The sequence below is a fragment of the Fringilla coelebs genome, assembly GCF_963513975.1.
Source record: "Fringilla coelebs genome assembly, chromosome: 8".
Lineage (NCBI taxonomy): Eukaryota > Metazoa > Chordata > Aves > Passeriformes > Fringillidae > Fringilla > Fringilla coelebs.
In genome coordinates, this window is record NC_140066.1 from 12,914,133 (window position 1) to 12,937,191 (window position 23,059).

Here is a 23,059-nt window from a genome sequence, read left to right on the forward strand (position 1 = left end):
TAGAACCACAGTGTCTTAGCTCCCTATTACCACATTTTCTATGATTCCTCAAAGAAATAGCCTTTTCATATTGAAAACAAAAGTAGATGAACACAAATGATATGACATCAGCAAAACCAATCAAACTACTCTTCCATCATTTTTCATTGCCGAGGCATTTCGCCTTCCTGCTCTGTGTGAATGAGGTCAAGAGACAATGCACCAACCTGCTTGCAATAGAAGGGCCAAATGATTCCCACTACAGGAAAATAATAGTGCTTTCATTAATTTCATATAACACTGATACTTTGAAATAAAAAGCTGTTTCATTATTCTTAAATGAAAGCCCATTTAAACAGCACACCAAGGCTCCTACTCCTCATGTTAGTCACATCACACCAAAAGCTTCTCCTCAGATCATCCCACTGTATAGCAGGCATACAGACTAGACCTAACATCCCCCCTAGGAAAGGGCATATTCACTGCCATATAACACAGTCAAATACTTAAAGGGCTGCTCATGTCTCCATACACCTCTGCAAAAGTCTGTACACAAGAGATGTTGGCAAGGAAAAAGAAACCCAAAACACCAAGGGCTGAATACTGACAGCCAGGTCTTTCCACTGAGAACTAAAGAAATATCTTAACTGGAGCATATAGAATTCTTACTCTTGATCAGTATATGTGGTTTGTGATGCTGAAAAATAGAACGCAACATTTAGGTTTGCTTTTCTCTAGTGTTCACCTTCTGGATTTAGAGAAACAGATAATTTGTCAACTCCTATGTGGGGACAACCAGCACTCCTACTCATTAAGCACTTTTGTTTTACTGAAAGCAATGCGATTGCTCTTCCTCACTATCTGCATCTCAAACACATTTCAGATAACCAAACCCAGAAAAACTGGTCATTATACCACAACTGCAAAACCTCACTCAGATTAATACCTCTCACAATCCTTCTGCAAGCTTTGTAAGACATTTTGCAAATGAACATGCTGAGAAACACCTACTTCAGCCTTTATGGGGTCTTTATCCAAAGGACCAAGACTGAAGCAGAGGCAATTGCAGTTGTGAGGTGTTGGAGCATCCAGGCACGCATCCCAGGGTAGGAGAGGCAGCCAGCACTGCTGTGGAAGAAAACAGAGCACTGTGAGACAGCCCTGGGTACAGCATTGCCCAGGCACACGGCTCCAGGGCCAAAGAGACCAGGAGCAGCAATAACCCTGGGCATTCTTTGAAAGCTTTATTTCTGGGCCATGAGCTTAGCTAAATAAAATACTGTCATCATTAAGTTTTTCCTTTTTTTTTTTTTTAGTAAGATGTCAAAAGGGACCTTACATGCCCAGCTTACCCAACCAAACTCCATGCCTGCAAAGAAAGCAAATAATACCAAATGCTTTATGTACATTTTAAGGGGAGTAGGGTGTGAACCACCCTTCTAATCGCCACTCTAGTTTCCTGTTCACCAGCTGAGGCCAGAGAAGAGAATGCCAAAACACCGTAAGAAAGCTTTCTCTTAGACAATTTCTGAACATCAAAGCAGCAGGTATGGGAAATCTAACACTAGACAGCTTTTCCATTAAGCTTCCTTAGAGTTTTGCAACATAAGGAGGTACAACTCAAAGGATTTCCAAGGAGCCAGACATAACCCACTTGATTTCACCCAGCAAAACTTGAAGGAATAGCACAGGAAAACACTGCAGAAGTAATAGGAAGCCACACCTAAAAAAACCCTGCTTACTAATAAAACAACGATAAATAGACAAAAACCACTAGCACAGGAAAAAAAAAATACCTCTGCTAAGCACCCTCAGGTCAAAATTCAGAGAGTTGAAACCCACAGCCCCTGAACAGGGCCTCCTTTTTTTCTGCCTCACTTATATTGGCTACTAGCCCTGCTTGCTGAGGGCTCCATCTGTGCTGGCCAGCTGTGTGGGGGGTGGGAAAGGGATGGAGGGGAATGGGGGTGGGCACCAGATCCTCCACAGGTGCAAGAGCTTCCTGCCTGGCTGTGCCTGCTGCAGCACAAACCCGAGCCCTCTCCAACGCTGCTACAGGAAAAAAGAGCACAGACATCAGTGCCACCAACAGGAATCTTCACAGGCTGCTGGGAGGCAAAGGATCGTTCAGTTCACATCTAGGAGGGACAACTCTCCTTTTAATGTTCACAGGAATTGAAAGATCAACACAGTTAATGCTTCTGCAGCTGTAGAAATTTCACTAAGGGATATACACAAGTAAACTCCACTACCCAGAATCTTAAATAGAACATGTTGAAATCAATCAATTAAAATTGATTCCAACATGCCCTGCTGATGCCTCTGAATGTCTTAGACAATTTGTGAACACAAAGCAGTTACACACAGCAACTAGTACCTTGCCCAGCTACTAAGGTGTGGTTACTTCTTTGGATACTTGGCTACAAGCATTTTTGCATTTCTTTAATTAAACTGAGGCAAAAGTGTCTGAGTTAAATAAAGACAACCACTCACACCAACATGTTCCAGGATTTGAAGGAACGAAATTAGGTTTATTAAGTTGGGCGATGAACAGTAATGCACTGATTCAGAGTAGCAAAAGCAAAACCAGACACAAGTAGCAGCTGAATCCCTGATGCTCAGTGAAAGACGCCCCAAATGGTGCATATTGAAAAACAGATTTTAAATGAGCTGGTAGTAGTCAGGAATAACTGCATTGTGTTATTTTGGATTGTTCAACTCAAAGTCATAATAGTTTAAAAAAAGAGACAAACAGAGGATTTGGAAGAAGGAACAAGAAAATAAATAGAAAACATCATTATATAATCCTTATCACTTTAGAAGAAAAAAACAGAAATTCAAAAATTCAGGAATGATGAAATGAAAGAAATTATTTCCTTGTGAAAGGACATTGTGCACTGGGCCTCCATCTTCTGGAAAAGAGATCATTAAGGGCAGATGTGTTAGTATCCCACAATTGCACAAACAAGGGAAGAAATATTAATTGTTTCTAAAACTCTCCTATAAAAAGGGAATTTTGGATACAAACATCTGAGGTAATATAATTAAAACAAAAAATTCACACAGCAGACTGAAATGCATAGTCATGGGATATTCTAGCTGTCAAAAGAATAAATGAGATCAAAACCAACTACTAAACCACATTAAAAAAAAAATTAAACTCTGCAAGGGTTATTAACCACGAAGCTGTGACCCTGCTCAGGAAGTCCCAAAGCACAGAAGCTGCCAGCAGCAAGAGATGACGCCAGCAGAAGGTTGACTCTCTGGTTCGTATCTTTTCCCTCACTAAACTGCTGTAGGAAAGAGGATATCTGAGTAGGTGCTAGTCTGATTGTTGTCTGGCCCAAGGATCATTTTTTTGTGGGACATTGGAAGCTGCAATATGTGAATGTAAACATACTTCAGCCCCATGTGTAAGGAAATATGTGGCACCCAGCAGGCACCTGACAGCTGCTGAGGAAGACTCAAACAGACATGCCCAGGGAAATACCCTTCAGTTCTCCAGCATTCATGCTCTGAAAGAAGACCTTGCAACTCACCTATGCTCATGCTTAGTTGGGCGAATTGGCAGGAATCTAATTGAAAACTACCATAATTTGTAGTCTTCAACAGAATATTGCACTGCTGTAGCAATTTTTTTTTGGGGGGGAGGTAATTTTTAAAAAATTCTTTGCACACAGTATTTTTTAAAAAGGTATTCCTAATTAGCTGTGTTTAAAGCTATTTTAAATGCATCTATACACTGCACTCCTGTTTGCTGGGCCACACCACCACTGGTGCTCTCCAAGTGGCAAGGACAGGGTTTAGCCCTCGATTAGCCTTACCATATGGTTTTCTGGGGTCACAAAAGAATTTACTGCACCAAGGAAAATTTCTAGGAGGTGTTTAATCGCCTCTTAGTATCCAAAAGGTCCAGTAAATGGAGCTCATACCAATGAGGTTAGAGGCTCTGGCTGAGCCATGCACCATGCCACCATGGGAGACAGCTGGGTTCCAGCCGCGCTGGGCTCAGCCCTTCTGGCCAGCACCGAGCCACAGCCAAGGACACCCTGAATTAACAAGGAGGCTGGTCAGCCTGCGCCCATGTTTCCCCATCTGCTGATTTTAAGTCATGCCTTTTACTCCAAGGGTGCAGCTTCACACCCAGGAGCTGCAGGAAAGACATGAGATGTGAATGTCTGGATTGAGAAAAACTTTATCTTTTCTGCCACAACTATCTCTGCCCATCTCTCTACGCATGGAGGAAATGTCAGTCTGAGGCAGACAGAAATATTCAGACCAAAGAAGATACATCAGTAGGCTTTTGTAAAATAAATGCAGCCAAGAGAAGAAAGTGACCTTTTTCTCCCCTGATTTCCTTCCTGCACTGAACCCTGTGCATCTCTTTGCAAGAATCTAGCACAAGAGAAGAAACAATAGGGTCTCAAATAAGGCTTTATAGTTCCAGCAAAGGGGAAATTCAGCCTGAGGTATGTGTGATTTGCTCTCTCAAGGACTGTAGGTGTGAAATAAATCTTAGAATATTTTTTTAATAAGAATTTAATGCACTTGATAAACATGATCTTCCCTTCATCACCTTACAAGTAAATCTGGCTGATTTCAAACAGCTTTCTAAATATGATAAGTAGGAGAAATTTGTCACCTGTGTTCTTTTTGTGAAGATAGGCAATACAGAAGGCAGTGATGGACGTATAAGCCTCACTTTCACTCTGGCACATATTCTAGTTTTCTTAAGAGTTAAAAAAGACACTTTTTTCTTAGCACAGTATTGTCTAGTCTCCAGCATGTAACCAATCCCCTTTGGGGATACCTAAGAAAGAAAGAAAAGGAAAAAGAAAAAGAAATCTGCTACTAATTCATTCCAATGCTGTGTTCTGTTACCCAGAACAAGCAAACAAACAAACAAAAAAACCCCCAAACTAATTTCCTAAAAAACTCAGCTGGGTAAAGTCTGTTCAGTGATTGGAGTGAGACACATATGTTTAGATTATAAAATTGGTAAACTTCATCAGAGGCTCCTTCACCTATAGATATAGGTTGTAAGTGATTGTGCCCAAAGCAACTGGAACTGTAAATTTCAAGTCCCTCTATGCCTTGTACCTCCCACTTTCTTTTGCCCCTACCAACTCGTCCCCACTGCCTGTATTTTACAGCTGTTGCTCATTTTAAGTCCAAAGTTGTATTACATGCTTTGCATGGTCCCTGGTTCTTCAAAAACATATTTGGAATTACATTAACATGCTGTCCCCTCCAAACATCCTTAATTGTGTTGCCACACACATTCCAGCCCCTGCCCCACACCACCTGCAGCACAGGCAAACACCCTGGTGCTCTCCACTGTCAGTCATGCTCTTAAGGAACTCTTTTGTTCTGCAGAAGGATGCAGGTAAGTGACCACAGCCAACTCCCTGCCCTTACAGGAACCAAATCAAGGTCTCTGTATTCAGTCACAATTGTGATTTCTGGTATTTCTCACACAGTCCCAGTCACTGGCTTAGCAGAGAATCAAAAAAGTCTCTCCAAAAAAATGAGGCAGACAGCACTGCTTTCTAAGGGCTGTGAGCTGAGTTCGTGCTTGCTCTACTAGTCCCAGGTGTGGCCAATTGCAGCTGGGTTACAGCCAAATAGCCCTGGCCTCTTCTTCTTCCCAAAGATCCTTCTGTCAAACCTCACTGCAAGAGCTCCAGCAGGATTTCCCATCAGGGATGAGTCTGATTTTTCTGTCCCAGGAATGGCCTGGTTGGAGCCTCTTTGCTTGTTTTGGTGGAGCCACAGCACACTGCTGGGGGGGCACTTTGCTCCCCTCAGCTTTAGGGAAGACAAGTTACACAGGGCAATGGTTTTGCAGCACGGCAAAAACCATCCCAACCAGAGAATGCTGGGTATGAAAACGATCTTCCTGATTTCTCCTTTCAGCACATTTTGTTGCCTAGCGAGAAGGAGGCTGAGATGGAATGAGCAGACGGGTCTGCAGGATCAGTGCTGGCAAACGTGGAAAATTTTACAGCTTCTGGCTCCAGCCCCAGCTTGTCCCCACTTTCCACGAATGCCTAATTGAGGCTGTCTGGCTTTTTCCGCAGAGGTGGGAGCCAGTTTCCAGGCAGGGCATATGGGTGTATTCTCTAAGTCTTTGCCTTGTAAAGTTTTAGCACCCAAAAAAGCCTCCTGTCTCCAGGATGATTCAGTTGGCTGGTGAGGGAGTGGCTAGGCAAGGGTGAGGGTTGTTGCTGTTGACAGGAAAAAACAGAGGGTAGAAGAGGGGAAAGAGCAGCTCTCTTGTAAAGAAACGATGCCACAACAATCATCTCATTTTGTATGGGACGTGGGCCCCATTCAGGGTACTACACTAAAGTCCCTGAAAGACAGAGGATACATCTACAGCTGCAGCACAGGTGCACTGGGGAGCAGGGTGAGGGTGTAGCCACTGTGGCTGTTCTTCCTTTGACAACACCTGTGGTGCTTCTGGTGTGATCCACGAGCAAAGCACTCTCTGCTGTCCCATTCCCTAGCGTAGCATGTGCCAGAGACCACCTGCAGCAGTCCTGGGACTCACCTGGCCCTGCGCCTCAGCCTCAGGACCAGAGCAGCTCTTGCAGCTGCAGTACTCTGCTGTGGGTTCAGAGGGGAGGTCCCAAAAGAAGAGGTGTGTCTGAGTATCACTGGGGATGGCAGCAGCTCCCACACCAGAACCACCTGAGCTGCTGTTTCCACTTGCAGAGCAGCAAAGAACTAAGTAACACCACAGCTCAGCTTCCAGAGCAGGATGGGGCTGTGCCACGAGCTTTGCCCCTCACTGGTGTCCTGTAGGTGCCTGAGTCCATAATAACTCACACCCAGCCTAGAGAGGGAGCAAGCAGATAACACCCAGCTAGGAAGCAGTCTGGACTCCCCAGCATGCTGTGTTCACACTATTCCTTTCTCAGTGGGATAGACGCTGCACCTGCCAAACATAACTTGGATGATGGAGTGGCCTGGCCTATCATGGATGTTGGGGGTTTGTATTAATCACATGGAAATAATTTTGGACAATTAAGCATACAGATGAAAGGCCAACTGGCTGCATATGTTCTGTGGGGCATGACCTAAAAGCAGTCCCAGTCACTGAAATGATGTAGTGTGAAAGCTGGATTAAACAGGTCAAGTAAATTTGGAGCAGCTAAAATAAACTGAACTCTCTTCCAAAACATATGTTGTGCTTGCCATATAATATTGCTGTACTGTGGTAGCATGTCCCACACATGCCAAAATTGTGATACGCTTGTTCCAGGGTCACAGTGCCAGAGGGAGAGAGTGAGGATGGTTACTTTGGAAAAAAGCCGGTCGGAAAGTAGTTCTGTGAAAGTCATAAGCTCTCCTGAATGAGCTGCCTGATAAAGCTTTGCACATCTTCCTTGCAGTCTACCTGCCCAAATAGCCCAAGCCCAAGGAAGGGATTCAGTCTTACACTGAGCAATCAAACATAAATTAATGTTCTGGCCTTTTGGTTCCCCCTATAAACATTTTCCAGCCAGTGGTAAGCTGTTTTGAAAACCCCCAGTAGTTTGGCTGGGAGCTAGAGGCATTTTACAACATCTGGGACTGATTCCTGAATCGCTTCCCTGCGTACACCTGTACTGAACTCCATTTGCAGCAGGTTTGCTGTGGAGAGAGAGCCTGCACTGCCTACCCAGGACCAGGGCTGGGAGGGCATCACCACTGGCCAGGATGGCCAACTCCCCCTGGCAGGGACCTGCGGGGGTGGCTGACACTGCGAACTGCTCGCCATTCCCCTGTGCTGGCCTTGCTTTAAACATTCACTAGGGACACACAGAGGGTAAAACACTTTATTGGAGTGATGTGGCCACGAAGGGAAAATAAATAAAACAGTCCTCAGCCGCTCACAGGCAGGTTAACAAAGCTGGGCATTAATCATTCTGGGAACACAGGGAACCCAAAGTGAGTTACAAAAGGGCTTGGATTAGCTGCACACTTTTTCCACCGCATGGTTCTCCACATCAACCCTTGCCCAGGCCAGTGCTACTCAGACTTCTACACTGCTCTTGGGTTTTTTTCCTACCATTTAATTGCCATATGCTTTGCATTATCTTTGTTTTTACTTTGTCTTGGTCATCCCAATCCTTCGCTACACCAGATAATCAAGAGTTGACAGCAGTAACCAATTAGATAGTAAAACACAACACTTGAAAGATAGGAAATGTTAAGGGTTGACTCCTCAAATTCTTCCTTGTTTGGAACCCTGTGACATGTAAAGATCTTTATCCATCTTGAACTCATCACTGGAAAAGTGGTTTTAGTCTGTATGTGGGGTTCTAGTAATGTTTCTTTGAATGGCTGTATTTTAGTTTTGTTACTAATTGCCAAAGCCTCATTTGTGGGGCCTTGATGAAGAGTGCATGTGGCGTGAAGTTCCCAGAGCTAGAGAAGGTGGGAAGGGCATGCTGCCACAGAGAGAGTGGGACAACACACTCCTTTTTCTTATTTCTCCGTGGGAGTTTCCAAATGTACCAAAGTTCATGAGTTTGCAAGTAATATTCTATAAATGGAACTTAAAAAGCCAGGGAAAACTTTATGAATGAAGAGAAAACTACTCAGAGAATGTAAAAAAGCTGACTAGAAACTTGGGGATTCCCAGCTAGCCATTGGTGACCTAAGTGCTGGCCACACTGACTGGCTGGTTGCGTGCAAAATTCCTGGTAGCCAAGATGCCTGCTTGGAGGCAGTGAGAAGGGAAAAGAGAAGTCAAAACATGAAGAAGCTCTGAATCCTAAATGTCTGTGAATGTTCCTGGAGTGCAGAAATACACCCTAAAAATAACAGAAGAAATCAACTGCTGATATTCAAATATTCATGTTCTGTGTTTTGTTTTCTGTACCTCTCCTTTTCTATATCTATTTTCTGTGAAATTTTGATCTGAAGACTTAATGAATAACCATTTGCTTTGGTTCAGTGCCAGCCCCACTGACCTGGCAGAATAATATAGAGAGAAGCACAGCCTGCAGGCAGCTTGGTGCTTTTGGGTAGTGCATGGGAAGATGCCCTTACCCTCTGCAGAATCCCACACCAGTTTTTTTGTCAGCATTTAGAGAAATGCTCCTTGGCTCCTTGGACACAGGCATCCCAGCTGTAAGGAAGGGCGACAGTAAAGCACAACAGATAAAATTCAGTCTTTGGGGTTTGACATACATTTATGTAGGGATTAGAAAGTAAGCAGGGGGCCGACTGCAGCATATCGACCCACTTCCCTTCTAAAACTACATACGTATTTGAAATTGTTCCTTAACACTTAATGAGATGGTCAGCTTCAGGGCAGCTGAAATATCCGCACATCAGCTTGCTGGCCATCAACTGTTTTACCCAGGTGAAGGGCTGATACAGCCCCTATTTTTGTCCTGCAAACCTGTCCTATGCTGGCAAGGAAATTGCACAGATTTCACTGACTTCAGGTGAGCCCAGCCAGGTGATGCTCCCTAGGGACATTGTCATGCACCCGGGACAAGATGGAAAGGACACAGCCAATGCTGACAATTCCCGAGAAACTCTACCTGCTGCCTCCAAAGCCAGCCCAGGGATTCACTTATTGCCTGAGGCAAAACTCACTGTCATGCACCCAGCATGATTCTCACAAGTCCCCAGGACTGTGTCAGCAGCTTGTGCTGGTGCTGGGGGGCTGCTGCTCCTGGCCAGCTGCATTTCCAGCCTTTCCATCCCCCCCTTGTTATCATGGGACATCCTGCACCACCGACTGCAGCTGTTATCCACTGCCGTGCTGGCAGTGAGCCTCTGAGGGGGGTGTGTTCACTGAGGCCTATTTTATATATGTCCAGAAGGATCTTTGGTAAAATCCAACATCTGAACTATGTCAGTGCTGCGTGGTTATTTCTGAAGGCTGTCTCTGGGCTGTCTGTCATATTTCTCCAGAAGACTTTTGCCAGATGGCTATACATGGCTGTGGTGTTACTGAGAGCTAAATGAAGACCTCATCTAGGAGCCCCTTAAAAACCTTCATGTATTTATTTTGCCAGAAAAAAAATTATTTTCAAGCTGAACCAAAGTTTTAAATATAAATCTGGCCTTTTCTCACCACATTAGAGCTTAGAGTTCTTTTTTCTGAAAGAAAAACCCAGGGTCTGGTGGTTGAGTACTGCAAATACACTGCCAAGCTGCCTGGCTTATGGCAGGATAACATCCATCATTTTGGTAGGGCTGACAGAACCTGAGGGGTAGCACTGCAGCGTGAGGTCCCGCCAAGGCTGAGCATGCCGGCTCCCCCATCCCATCAGTGGCTGCCGGCCAAGGAAAGGAGTCCAGGAGGGAACTCAGGATATATCTTCAAGCTGTCCTGTGCTGTAGAAAGGAGGAGAGGGAAACCTGTGCTGCAGACTGGCAGAGCAGGGATTTACATCTGATGGCTGCCTTTTACCTGGCCACCTTCACAGCGAGGCAGCAACAAGGGCTGGAAGCGCAGCATCCCTGGCAGCAGCGAGCGCTTCCCCAGAGCCCTTGCAGGGCACTGCTGGGTCTCTGCAGCCCAGGGGCCCACGCAGAGAGGGGTCAGGTCCCCAGGGTGCTCCCTCTTTGCTGGCACTGAGGTGGCACTGGCAAGAGGGGGACTTTGCTCTAGGCCCCTGGCCAAGGCAAAATCCTCTCCCATTCTGCTTTTGCTTGGCTCTTCCTTTGGTAGAGGATTTCCACTCCCGAAGGGCCTTATGGTACGAATAAAGAGTGCTCTGTGGTTGAGTACCTACAGCTTTGACAAAGACCAGATTGCCACCACAGTTATTTCCTCTTGTATGTAAAAAGGGAAACTGTGGCATCGCACATAACTCTAGGCAGAAATAGCTGACAAATACCAACTTCTTCATGGCAAAAAATGCTGCTAATGGCATCGGGACACCTCTTTGACATGTTAAACTACTAATTTCAAATACCACCCTCTGATGTGAAACATATTTTTAGCTGGAGGAATTGGGGTGTTTTGGGGTGTTTTGCCTTCATAAATAACCCCCTGGCTTAGATGTTGACTTCAGTTTTACAGCTGCCACCCAACTCCCTGAGCTCAAGGACGAGATCAAACCAGGGCCCTGCTCACTGGTCGGCTACTTGAGCAACACAAACACACACAAATTAACATCTCTGGACATTTCCAGGAGCAATGGAAACTAATAATTCTTTTGGACAGGATGGATTTCCTGCTGAATTTAATAACAACAGTTGGAGACAACTGTCTGGATACTTGCTGCTTTGAGATAAAGAGCCAGTTAAAAAACCGTAGTGATTTTCCTTGCAGAAAATTGGTGTGTGACAGCCAGACATGTACTTTCTTATTTCTAGTCATCAGTGTGTATATTTATAGAACCCCCACCAGAAAAAATGCTTAAGATGAAGGAATAAACTCAAGACAGCCCACTATCAGTGAACTTGCTTTTTTACGAGGTTTTCAAAGCCATACCAAATTTCAGGGCTCTGGGTAAAGGCTTTCACAAGGTCTGTGTTTGGCACCCATTTCCCTTTGAATTCAGATGAAGCTTGGAGACTAACTCCGTTCAGGACCTTTCAAACTGCCAGTTTTTTTCTGCAGTGGTATAGTAAAAACACAAGTGGAGAGAAAGAGAAAGACAGAGAGAGAGAAAGAGAGAGAGAAAATCCTCCAAGGACAGACTGAGAACAAGAGTAGAAAGAAATGCTAAGGAGTGCTGGGAAGCCAAGATCCACATCAGGATAGGGGGGTTTAAATGCAGTCAGAGGCCACAATGGAGTGTTAAAGCATCTATTGTGACAGCTCATATGCTGGAAGTCATTATATTTCAGCCAGTGACTCTTAATATTATATAGCATAATAGCTCTTCCAGTACATATTCAAAGAGAGGAACCTATCCTCATTATCTATATGAATTTGCACACCTCAGATTCCAGGTGTGTGCTTTCATACAGTAAATTAAGTACCTCCTAATTTTTTCCCCCATTCCACTGATATGATGTCACTCAGATATTTCTTTCTCTCCCTCCCATTTTATTTTCCTTTAAGCTAAAGAGTATCTTTAAGCCATTTTCTTTTACTCCAAATAATTTCTATTGCTCTTTTCTGTCACTTGCCTAATTTTTCCAAACTTTTGAAAGCAGTCCCTAAACCACAAAGAGCATACCTTTGTTTCTCTCTCCTGTTTAAACTTCCCCTCTTTCTGCTTCCTATTCCCAAGAATTTCAGTAGCCCTTTTGCCACAACACCATAATGAAAGCTCCTGCTGGCTTTTGACTCCACAGCAGCTCTTCTTCAGATGAGCAGATTTTAGGATGCTATGCTCACTCTAAATGTGCTGCCCCCTTGCTTGCAGAAGTACAGCTTTGCAGCTGGCTGTGTAATAAACATCAAGTCACTCTCATTATTGTCTCGGATTTTCCTGCCATCATCATTACCTGTTTATCATCATTCTGTCCATATGTTTCATCAGCAGTGGTTTTCTGTTGGTATTGATGAAAATGACTGATTGGGAATTGGTTAAGATGTCGTAATCCTTGTAAAAAGCCTCTGACTCCACGAGCCCTGTAGGTCCGGCAGTTCCGGGGCAGGGATGCATCAGCCTCAGCATCGCCCAGGCCCTGAGGGGCCCAGGGTGGAGGTCATTTCCCTGGGACACAGCTATATTTTGGGTGGGTGTGAGGGGCAGGCAAGCCCATCCAGTCCTGGATGTGTGACAAGTATGAGCTCATTAGGAGAGACTGCAGTTACAGCCCAGCCTTCCCTCTCCACTGAGACAAAGTCCAGCAACACGATGTGCTCTGAGACAAATGAACTGGCTTCCCCTGGGAAAGCTTCTAAAGACTAATGGTGTTTGAGGGAAAGCATAGCTTGAAGGAATTAGATTTGATTCCAATCTGACCACAATCCAAAGTGAAAATTAATTCCATTTTAAATACTAGATTTCTTATTATTTCTTTTTAGTTACTGAAACAGACTCTGAGTTGGATCGTCATATCTTTTACTGGGCCCTCACCCACTAGAATAAGAGTCCTTTTACAGCTCTTTTTTATCTGACTAGGATTACTTTACTTCCCCACTGAACTATCCTGGGCTGCTCCTCTGCTGGAGCAGACTGTGAAGAAAGAAAAAAAAAAAAAAAAAAGAAATACCTAACCCAGGCTGGCAGGGAACCCAAATAACACAGCACATTTTGCTCAAAAGCCAATACTTCTGCCAGGTCATTTAGAGGCACCTTTGCCAAATTACCTTTGCCAAATTACAAACCCTTCAGAAAATTTTGGGTCCATGAATGCTCTTTGGTCTTTGGTACAAAAGGGTCTCACAAAATGAGGTCAAGAGAAAACATTGGTATTGCAAATCAAGGCTTATAGGTGCCATTTCAATCACTTCACTTTGCTTTGTAAAACTCATGCAGTAATTCAGTCATATCTGTCCGTGGCTGCTTTTAGTTGAAGCCACTCATTCACCAGTAGAGATTTCTATCCCATTCATTTATCACTCGAGAATCCCCTTTAATTTGTCACCAAGGATTCCTATCTCTCCTCAAAACAGCCCTGCATCAGCCTGGAGATAAAACCAGCAGCAGGTTATCTGCAGGAAGGGCTGGCCAGTCCCTGCTCACCCAGGGGCTGTGTCCTGGAGCCTGACACTTGTCCCAGTGTCCTACCATGGGACAAGATGACAATATATGAGTGTGGAGCTGCATTACCTCCTCTGAACAAACCCTCTGCAGGGGCTGTAAACATAAAAACCAGCCATCATTACACACAGGCCTGGATAATCTAATGGTGAGGGTGTGAGCTGTGCCCAGGAGCAGTAAAGGCTGTCACAGCCCCGCTCCCAGGTCTTGGTGGAGATGCCACCAACAGCAGGATCCAGGGGACAATGGCCCAAGCTTGCCTGACCCAGCAGCTCATGGGTAGAACCCAGCAGCCACCAGTGTGGTGTTACCCTCAGAGGGCAGCCCAGCAGCACAGGCAGCTCCTGCTTTGGCCACGTTGCAGTCTGGAGCTTGGCTAACCCCTGGCAGCTACAGCAGGAACACAAAGCACAAGGAACAGCTCCTCAAAATGCCAAGTCAGCATTTTTCTTATCGGAGGAGACTGAAATACACTGGGAGAGTTTCCCACTAAACATCAACTACTAGGTCTTTATTTATAGCTTATAAAATAATTGCATTTCAAATCTGTCCAAGGGAAAGAGGGGCTGCTTTGTTTTTTTTTTTTAATATATGAATTTTGTTACCAGAAAAACTGCTATATTAAGCATGAATACTGATTTTTAAAAAGCAAAGCCAATAAAAATGATCCAGAGGACAACATTCCTTAATAGAGGCCATAAACTACAAGGACAGGAGAAGAGCAATATGCAAAAAAGTGATAGGAAATGAATACTTTTTACTGCCAGTTAGTCTTACAAACAGAACAAATCACATTAGTAGACCTAAAATAAATACATATATACTTTCAAACTCAATATTGATCATATATCTTGGGAAGAGTTTCAGGTGGCATTGAGTTTTAATCCTGAGACACTGCTAACCACACTGGGCATTTTGCCTTTAACAGTAGTGGGTAAGGAGTTACTCCATGAACCTAACAGCTCTGTATGTCCAGGTGCAGGGATTTTTATTCAGGGAGGAACATAAGGGAGGAGAAATGAGAAGCTGTTTGCTGTTGTATTGGGCTTGGGTTTGTTTTAAACATTAGAGACCAGTTTTCAAGAGGTGCAGGGTTTGGATTCAACCATTCAGACATAGTTGGGCAGAGGTTTAGTCTAGGTCCATTTCCAGTTTTAATAAACCAGTGGCTGTAATAAAGGACAAGGAACTTTAAAGTGTGCAGGGCTAGGATATAATATTTTATAGTTCTTTCTGCAAGGCAGAAAGTTGATATCTCACTAATGCATACTAGAGGTTGTTGGGGGGTTTCCTAAAATAAAGGACCTATTTATTTTTTTGTTTTTATTCATTCTGCTCTATAGTCTGTGGTTTTGTTTTTCCAGTTTTCCATTGCTCTTTGCCAGAGAGTACATAATACATGTAAAATACTCTCTGTCCTCATTTATGTCAATGGTCTATTGGTATCAATGAAACCACTTCAGCGCTGGGACCCTAAAGCCGGGATGCCCCAGCTGCAAGACTCTTGAAAAAAAGCTAAGAAATAACTGCTTATAAACTAAATGCTTCACTGGGAGGAGAGAGTCTTGTCCTAATAAGTTACACTGGATTGGAATTGGATAAAAATTTCACTGGTCATTGCAGGTCAAGTATAAGGATCACACCCCATGGCCATAATTCAGAGAATCATAGCATCAGAATGGTTTGGGTTGGAAGGGACCTTTAAGACCATCTAGTTCCAAACCCCCAGCCAAGGGCAGGGACACCTTCTGCTGGACCAGGCTGCTCAAAACCCCATCCAGCTTTGCCTTGAACACCTCCAAGGATGGCACATCCACAGCTTCTCACCACACTCACAGTGATATTTCAAGTCTTTTCCCCTGGTGTTTTTCCCCCTTTGGGACCACTGCCATTTCCCAGCACATCCCACTTACATGACTAGACAGGAAGGAATGAGCTAGAGACACCTGGAGAGGGAACAGAATCCAACTCAGCACTCTGATCAGCAGGAAACTGGCTCACCAGGTGAATAATGTCAAATACAGACAAGATCAGGACTGGTTTATCATCCAACTCATATTTCTGCCAGGTTTTGAGAGAACAACTAAAGAATACATGTTGAAGCTGTGACTTTGACACAAGAGTACTAAAATAATTTTAAAAGGGTAAAATTCAGGATAATGAATTACATCAGTGGAACAGGAACAATTTGGGATTTTGTTAAGCCCAGGACCTTAGTCAGCAATGACACACTTGGGTAATATTATTTTAACCCTTTGACTCCTTGATACAGAGTTCAGCCTGCTCTTGGAGGGGCCCTGCTCTCAAAGAACAACAGGGTACAAACCTATGTTATCTGCAGGCTGTAAGTAGCCATTGAAAAACTGTCAGCTTCATTCCTGAGGAAGCAGCTTCTGGAAACACGGGATGGGTCATGCTCCAAATGTCCCAAAAGGGGGAAAAGAAGGAACTGAGTTCTCTTAGGTGGGATAACAATGGCTGCAAAATCCCAAAATCCTGCTGAAAGCAAGGCAGAACCCTCACGCTGTAAGTTTAAGTTATATTTAAAGGCTTGGGAGGCAATGCTGACACACTCACCACTGCAGAAGACAGTCAGCTGGATGGGAACCACCAGCCCAGCTCCCAGAGTAACCCCCAACCATGCTGGAAGATTCTCATTGCCATGCCTTCCTCCCAGCTCCAGCAGGCAGAAGAAAGGGAAAGGCTTACACTCAGATCTGCAGAGCCCCTTGCTGCAGACAAGCAGGATAGCTCAGGCAGTGTGAAGACACCTGTGAGCCAGCACTGGCAGGAGAAATGGGGACGTGGGGATGGGAAGCTTTACAGCCCTGCAGTGTTGCAGGTAGCTGTGTGCTCTGCTTGTGTCTCCTCTGCAGCTGCAGGTTCAGATACACAGCTGATCTCCAGGCTAATGCATCGCTGCTCTCATTTTTTAATTTTCATGGCTCCTGAAGTACATTTTGGTTTGGCCTATCTCAATGGTTTTTTCCTTAAATAATGTGTCAACTCTTCTCCTATGGATATAAAATATTTTCTTCTATATTCCATTGTACTGCATCCATACTGAACCCTTAGTTTCCAAGTTTGTTTCACTGACCCACCTGGCGCTCTGGTGTAGGTTACTGCAGCTTTGTTTCCCTTCAGTCTGACACCCTTGCTATTTCACTTGTGTTTTGAGTTTAGAAAGCAATGAAACAGAAGGTGGAAGGAGAATGTTATTTTGCCCTCGCAGTGCAGGGTGCTGCTGATGCAGCTCAGGTGTGACACCGGCAGCAAAGGACATTCCCTCCTGTGCTGGGGTGGGTGGACATGCCCCCCTCCACAGCTTTGGAAGGAGATGACAAACTTCATCAACTGGGCCAGGTAATTAAATAGGAGTAAAAATATCATCAACATCTGGGAAATGCTGCTGTGCTGTCCACCCACAGAGGTAACCAATCCCTGCCATAACAGCAGAGAGAAGCATTACCTGCAAACTGCAAAAGTCCCATTTCTGAGCGTGGCCAAGAAGGGGGGTTGTACAAATAGGGGCTGGCCATGGCTCTGGGTTTGCATTCAGCAGGACCCCACAGGAAGGGCATGTCAGCCAGCTGTCAGGGTACAGTCTGGCCGGCATCTCTTGTGAATTGTGTGCTGAACCAGATGCAGTTTTATAACTCTGCTTAAGGCGATCTGGGCCAGGATGGTTTCTGGAAAATTATTTCATATTATTGTGAAGAGAAAAAACCATTCCCTTTCATTTTGTCATGAATGGAATGGTGCTGAAAAGGTGGAGAAGAGCAAGATGTGATTGTCTCGCCCACTGTCCCACACCAGTTCCTATGCTTTTTGTAACTATCCATCATACAATCCTCCAGTTCATCCCAGAAATGAAGTCATCCTTAAAACTAAAAGAAACATCTAGTTTCCTTTTTTTGTGCACTACTTAATCTGTGCACATGAATACTATTTTACAAAATCCAGGGGCATTAAACCACTTTTACAATTAATTTCAAAACAACAGCCAAAGAAACAGAATTAATAAAAGCACTAGAAAAATGAACTGCTCTGCCTTGACCCAACATGACATATTAAATCCCAACAAGTAGTTTGTAACAGCAGCCACCCCAGAGACAGCCAATCCACTGGTGATCTCCCATTTTGTGTCTCACTCTTCAAGTCTTCAAGCTCTGTGTGATCCTGCTCATCCTGCAGTCAAAGGAAAGCATTTAACTCTCTGAGTGGATTTTTTTTTTCCTCCACATATTAAATCCTTGCACCTTTTTTAGCTTCAGTGATTTGGGATTGATGGTTTCAGACAGACAAGCCACCCTTACACAGAGAGGAGCATGCCTGCAATCCAAAGGGATGTGGAAGCACAGCTCAGAGCCAGGGGAGCTGCATCCACTATTGCCTCCCAAAGATGTGCCAATGACAAGAGTCCAAGAGCTGCAAACATGCCAGCAGACTCCCTGCAGAGGCTGAAGGCAGACACCCTGAGCCCCACTGGGGGCACAGCTACTGCATGAGGGGCACAAACTGGGAATGGTCAGCAAACATTGTGCATGCCGGGAGTGCAGTTTATGTTTCACTGCTGCATTTCACTGCTGGGCTGACTGGAAACAAGATGGTATTAAGATGTGGTTTCAGGCTGGTGATTTACGGGCAGCCAAAGGAATTGTGTGCTCTTGCTTCAGGCTGGGGGAGTTACTTCACTACAGGGCAAGTCCAGCTGGATATCAGAGGGCGTGCATCTGCAGGCATCCCAATGCCCAAGTAAGGAAAGCACAAGAAGCAGCCCATGTGTTCACCATTCGCTGTGACAACCAGCACTGCCACCACAACATCCCGCTGAGCACACCGCGCTGCCTGGCCCCACAGCTGGGGAGGGACAGGCAGCAGTGGCCACAGCCTGCATGTCACAGCACCCCTGGGGACCTGCAGGGCCGACAGTCTGCCGCTCTGCATCCAGCCCTACCCCAGCGCCTCTCGGGGGGCGCTGCCGGGGCTGTGAGCGCACTGCTGCTCCGGAGGTGCTGGAGGGCAGTCCAGCTTTCAGAGGGCGATCTGAGCACGCTTTCTCCTCGCAGCGCCCGACAAAGCTCTGCCTGCGACGCACTGACCGCAGGCAGCCACAGTCACGGCCACAGGTTCTAGCAGGGAACTGACTGGCAGCTTTCTCCGGGTTTGTCCTGCGGGGCGGAGGTAGTCGGTGACTCAGGGACTGATCTGTGTGGCCTCACAGCAGGAGTCGAGGCAGAGCTCTCTCCCTTGCTCGACATCACCGGCTGTACACAGAAGGGGAGAGGGCGGTGGCAAGCAAAGAGCAAGGAGGGAGGCATCCAAGCCAAGGGATATTTTTTTAGGCGGCTTCCAGCCAGGAACTGCTTGACGTGGAGTACGCACATTGTGCTCTGCAAAATTTGCCCCAGCTCTCTATGCGAGGTGCCTCTACAGACCCAAGGGTAATCTCGAAGGCCTCTCTTGTCAGCCCCCGCTAACCAACGCTGCCGACACCCAGCCGGGCAGCAATCGGCATTGTTTCCCCAGTGCTCGGGGCCAGCCTATTGTTCGCATCCAGCAGTGAGTCAGGGGGCCCAGGGTTAGTGGGTTAACAGCTCTGTCACGTCATGGCCAGCTCGGGGTGGGGACCCGCGCTGCGGCCAGCGTTTGGGTGTAGCTCTGTGCTGGCTCGGGCTGTGACCCTTCCACCCTGTCCAGCCAGCCCTCCTCGCTGCCGCTGCACGCTCCTCCCCTGAGCTGTGCATGTGCGGTCCCCTACCAAGCAAGAATCAGACCAAGGAATGCAAAGCTTGAGCTTCTGCAGTTTAGGTAAGGAAATGTGCTTTAAAAAAATGCAGAAAAGCGTTTATAGGAGCCTGGCAAAGTCAGCAAAGCCTGTGAGAGGCTGCGAGGCTGAGACTGCGTGCTGGCATCCTCCAGCTCCTAATGTACAGAATCACGCAGCTTTCTCAAAGGACACTTCGCACTTTGTTTTGCCTTGGCAACCATCAAGTTAATAGCAACGCTGCTTCCAAAAAAATAAAATTCTAACCAAACACTGACTTTTTTCAGGGAAGAAAAACCCTAAGATACTGCATAACTTGGAGCATGCACTGTTTAGTACTAATGCAAAATTTATTGCTCTGGCAAAACCTAAACACTAGCAGCTGCTGCCTCCTCCTCGCACTCCTCTGCATCTCCAAGGACCTCGTGTCAGCTGTGCCAGTGGTGGGGTCGGAGCAGCGAGTCCCCCCAGGGCCGTGGAGCCGCGGCCAGGGCTCCTCCTCGGGCCGGTCCCGGCGGGGCAGCTGCCACACATCACTGACAGATTGCCTTGGGCTGGCCGCTGTCCGAGAGACACCAGCGACACGAAAGCCTCTCGGGAGGAAAGTGCAACCAGCTGGGGATGAGGTAGGAGTGGAGGGGGAGAGCGCGAGCAGGAAAACCGCAAGACTCTTGTGCCTGCTAAAAATGATTCCCACCTAGTAATTTTAGCAGCTGTTGTGTTCTTCTGCCTACCTTCCTGGTTGAATTTTAAGTAGGAGGTGAGTGAAAATGAGAACGGTGACAAAATTTCCCCCACCCCCCTTCCCCAAACCTCTGTATCTGCACATTTTTAACTTCCCCTTGACCCCATTTTAAAGACACAGTCAGTTATTTTCCCTAGTTAAGTGGTTTTTTGTCCTGGCTGGTAAAAAGGAATGAAAATTCACACCAGTGTTTCTCAAGGGTGATTAAAAATAGTGACCTGTCAGGGAAGGATAGAGTGACACAATACCTGCTCACAATACCTCAGACCTGCAGGGCCAGGATGTGGTCATGAAAAGAAATGTGGCTTGCAAATAAATAAGAAATGAAGGCAGCCATGAAGCCATTGCTCCCTCCCACCAGGTGAAGGAGGGTTTCTCTCCAGCATGTGCCAGAGCGGGTGCCAGCAATGCCCTGCCTCCGCATGGAGGTGCCCCAAGGAGCAGCCACCCAGGGAGGTCACTGTGCCTGTCCCCTCACCCTGCAGCTGCTCACTCACAGGTGCAGTGGCTGTGCTTTGCGAGGATGGGGGAGGACACCTGGAGAAGCCCTCCTGGAGCCCTGTGTTTAAGCAGGTGCTCTGCTGAAACACACACACCCACACACACACCCCAATGCACTCACAGCAACTGCTGCTGGAGGTGAGCTGACAATTACACACAGTCTGAGTTTTAGTCCCCAAAAATATCTATCTGCATAGTGAACACAGGCTAACACCAAGCAGGGCGCATGGAGTGCCTCCAATCCAGATGATGAATTGCTCCCTCGGGGGGAGAGGTAGCCTGGAGCAGCAGTTCTAGAGCCTGAAGTTCAGTTACCTGCTCATTTATACTGCTCTTTCCCAGGACCTTCAGGACCAGACCACTTGGCTGAATTCTTGAGAGATTAGGAGGTGTGCCTCTGGCTAAGTTATCCTCCACTCTTCTCAAACTCTATGAATCCAAGCAATGATCGCATTTTAGGGGTTTGTTCACTTAACCAGCTAATAAATAACAAACACTTTGAGTCAGCATTATGCTCTGATATGATTGCACTGCACTCAAGCCAAAGCCACCAGTAGTTTTATTTCAGCTATGCTGCAGGACATCTTCACCACTGACAGAGCAAGCAACAGGTACTGACAACACTCTGCAGTGAGGTCCCTCAAATCTTTCTCACGTAGACATGGCATCTACAGACAAACAAGCTCGTCTGCATTCAGTTCTGTAACAGAACCAGATCCCTCTCCTACCTCACAGTTACCTCCCTTCCTCTTACACCATTTAGAGCTCACAGTGAAGGTTCTCCTGCACCCCACAGCTCTTAAATCACACCCTCGCCAGTTCCTGACGCCCTTGGCCTCAGCTCTGACAAAAGTAAAAAAAGCACCTCTTTGCTCCTGTTCACCTCCGAAAACAGGGAATCACCTGCCTCTCCAGGAGCAGCCTTTCTGTCCTGCAGCTCCCCCAAGCCTTCCTCTCCACCCTGCCAGGGCATCATGAGTGACTTGTGCTGGAGCTAGAGCTCCTTCTCTTGGAGTATTTGGGGAGAAGTAAAAGTCACTGCTGATATCAATGCACCTCTGTCTCCCTTCACCCAGCTGGCTCCTGCTGGGAAACCAGTTTTGTTCACAACAAGCAAAGTGTCCTCAGAGCCCTCCCACGAGGATGGAAATGAAGAACTGGGGAATGAGGCAGGGGCTCAGCCATCCTGAGGCACAGCACAGCCCTGATGTGGGGCTCCCAGACCTCAGCCAGGACCAGGGGAAGAAGTTCCATGGGAGAGGCACCTGTGCCTTCCTGATGCTGTGGCTCTTATCTCTACCATGGGTCTGGCAGCTCACCCACAGGAGGTGCAGGCTGTGGGTGGCCACAGTGCCCCACAACAGATGTAGGGACCAAATGGAGGCAAGAGAGCAAGGAAAAGACATAGCCAGAGCTTTACTGGAAAAATCAGAGCTGGTACTGGAGAAGTAATGTCAAGGCTCAGGACAATTGTTGCCAAGATTCAGTTTCCAGTTCAATAGTGCAACAAATTGATGTTTTGGGCTGTGAAGATCCATGGCAAAAATTCACCTGCGACCAACTGGTCCATACAATGTTTTTAACAGTCAGACCCAGTTAAGAAATCTGCAGGTCAAGATTTGAAAGTTTTTCACTTGAAGGTCAATGGCTTTTTAGCCTGGTTACCTCTAAACTGGGTAGAATGTGCTTGTCCAACTACAATTTCTCAGCTAGCAGCAGGACATGCAGATTGGCCTTGAAATATCATGTTAAATGATTTTTACCCTCAGTAATTCACTTCTTTGAGGTTCTGATTGTTGATATATTACTACCAACAGAGTATACAGCATTACAAAAGAGAACAACACTTTTTACCTCAAGTGTCTTGACTTCAAAGCCTTTAAACTTTATAAACAAAGAGACATAGCCTCAGTCTAGCACCAAAGAAAGCAATTTATGTAAGCAGAAGGTCTGGAACAAATAATTAAAACACGAGACTAAACAAAAACAGTTGTGAGTTTGTTGAAACAACTTTGAAATATAAACTCATTTTTTTCTGTGTATATTTACTTGCACTTTACCTAAGGGTGTGCTTTCTTACTTATGTTGCTTCTGGAAGCACATCAGTGGTAGCCACGTGAAGCTCTCTGCAGGCTCTTTTCCTGGAGCGCCCCAGTCTCATTCCACAGGCAGTGTGGATGCGCCAACCTCTCTGACAGTGTACAAATATTAATTCTAAGCATCCTGGTGATAAATGGCAGTAGCACACCTGCCATCCCTCTGCTTTTCTCAGAGTCACTTCTCCATAGTAAGCACCTCTGCCTTCTGTGACCTATTAGAGTTATGCAGGATTTCTAAACACTAGTTCCCCAAAAAACTGTTCTGGACGATACTCTCAGCTTCAACATCTTCCATCAGTAAACCACTGCTCACGGCAATGTACAGCCGCGCTTGGGAAAGGCACCGCTT